This window comes from Arachis duranensis, chromosome 8 (genome assembly GCF_000817695.3).
Source record: "Arachis duranensis cultivar V14167 chromosome 8, aradu.V14167.gnm2.J7QH, whole genome shotgun sequence".
Lineage (NCBI taxonomy): Eukaryota > Viridiplantae > Streptophyta > Magnoliopsida > Fabales > Fabaceae > Arachis > Arachis duranensis.
This window is the reverse complement of record NC_029779.3, coordinates 5,425,402-5,427,489: the sequence shown is the minus strand read 5'-3', so window position 1 is coordinate 5,427,489 and position 2,088 is coordinate 5,425,402. Positions and strand designations below refer to the sequence as shown.

Below are 2,088 nucleotides of genomic sequence, written 5' to 3'. Positions count from 1 at the left end.
AAAATCAGCAGGGATGTAAAGGCCTTCAACCTTTACCAACACGTCCTTTACCAATCCATAAGCTTGTCTTACTGACTTGTCTGCCATTTGTAATGAGAATAAGGCAGGCTGTACCTCAATGATCCCCAGCTTCTCCATTACAGAGAGTGGCATAAGATTTATACCTGACCCTAGGTCACATTTCTCAAAGGTCATGGTGCCTATGGTACAGGGTATTACGAATTTACCAGAATCTTGTCTTTTTTGAGGTAAAGTTTACTGAACCCAGGTATCTAGTTCACAAATGAGTAAGGGATGTTCACCTTCCCAAGTCTCATTACCAAATAACTTGGCATTCAATTTCATGATAGCTCCTAGATATTGAGCAACTTGCTCTCCAGTTACATCTTCATCATCTTCAGAGGAAGGATAGTCTTCAGAGCTCATGAATGGCAGAAGGAGGTTTAATGGAATCTCTATGGTCTCTATATGGGCCTCAGATTCCCGTGGGTCCTCAATAGGAAACTCCTTCTTGCTTGAGAGACGTCCCATGAGGTATTCCTTATTGGGATTCACGTCTCTCCTTCCTCTCTAGGTTCGGCCATGTTGATTATATCAATGGTCTTGCACTCTCTTTTTGGATTCTCTTCAGTATTGATTGGGAGAGTACTAGGAGGGGTTTCAATAACTTTCTTACTCAACTGACCCACTTGTGCCTCCAAATTTTTAATGGAGGATCTTGTTTCACTCATGAAACTTAAAGTGGCCTTAGACAGATCAGATACTAGATTAGCTAAATTAGAAGTGCTTTGCTCAGAATTCTCTGTCTGTTGCTGAGAAGATGATGGAAAAGGCTTGCTATTGCTGAGCCTAGTTCGTCCACCATTATTAAAGCCTTGTTGAGGCTTTTGTTGATCCTTCCATGAGAAATTTGGATGATTTCTCCATGATGAATTGTAGGTATTTCCATAAGGTTCACCTAAGTAATTTACCTCTGCTATTGTAGGGTTATCAGGATCATAAGCTTCTTCTTCAGAAGATGCCTCTTTAGTACTGTTGGATGCATTTTGCCATCCATTCAGACTTTGGGAAATCATGTTGACTTGCTTAGTCAACATTTTGTTCTGAGCCAATATGGCATTCAGAGCATCAATCTCAAGAATTCCCTTCCTCTGAGGCGTCCCATTATTCACGGAATTTCTCTCAGAAGTGTACATGAACTGGTTATTTGCAACCATGTCAATAAGTTCTTGAGCTTCTGCAGGCGTTTTCTTTAGGTGAATGGATCCACCTGCAGAATGGTCTAGTGACATCTTAGAGAACTTAGACAGACCATAATAGAATATATCCAGAATGGTCCATTCTGAAAGCATGTCAGAAGGACACTTTTTGGTCATCTGCTTGTATCTTTCCCAAGCTTCATAGAGGGATTCACCATCTTTTTGTTTGAATGTCTGAACATCCAATCTAAGCTTGCTCAGCTTTTGAGGAGGAAGGAATTTAGCCAAGAAGGCCGCGACCAGCTTATCCCATGAGTCCAGGCTATCCTTAGGTTGTGAATCCAACCATGTTCTAGCTTTGTCTCTTACAGCAAAAGGGAAAAGCATGAGCTTGTAGACTTCAGGATCTACTCCATTCGTCTTTATAGTCTCACAAATCTGCAAGAACTCAGTTAAAAACTGATAGGGATCTTCCGATGGAAGTCGATGAAACTTGCAATTTTGTTGCATTAGAGCAACTAGTTGAGGTTTCAGCTCAAAATTGTTTGCCCCAATGGTAGGGATTGATATGCTTTTTCATCAAACTTGGAAGTAGGTGTAGTATAATCACCAAGCATCCTCCTTGCATTATTGTTGTTAGGTTCGGCTGCCATCTCCTTCTCTTGTTCGAAAATTTTAGTAAGGTTGTCTCTGGATTGTTGTAATTTGGCTTCTCTTAGTTTCCTCTTCAGAGTCCTTTCAGGTTCAGGGTCAGCTTCAACAAGAATAACTTTTTCCTTGTTCCTACTCATATGAAAGAGAAGAGAACAAGAAAAGAAGAGAAGAGGAATCCTCTATGTCACAGTAAAGAGGTTCCTTATTGTTAGTAGAAGAAGAAAGGGAATAAAGA

The 2,088-nt window shown here is 40.5% G+C and overlaps 1 non-coding gene across 1 annotated transcript; it reads left to right on the top strand.

Annotated features, from left to right (window-relative positions):
- Positions 1–1,346: 1,346 nt before the first annotated feature.
- On the top strand, positions 1,347–1,454 carry LOC127741346 (small nucleolar RNA R71). Its single transcript, XR_008002298.1, has one exon. It is a non-coding gene; the product is annotated as a small nucleolar RNA R71 (small nucleolar RNA).
- The last annotated feature ends 634 nt before the right edge of the window (positions 1,455–2,088 follow it).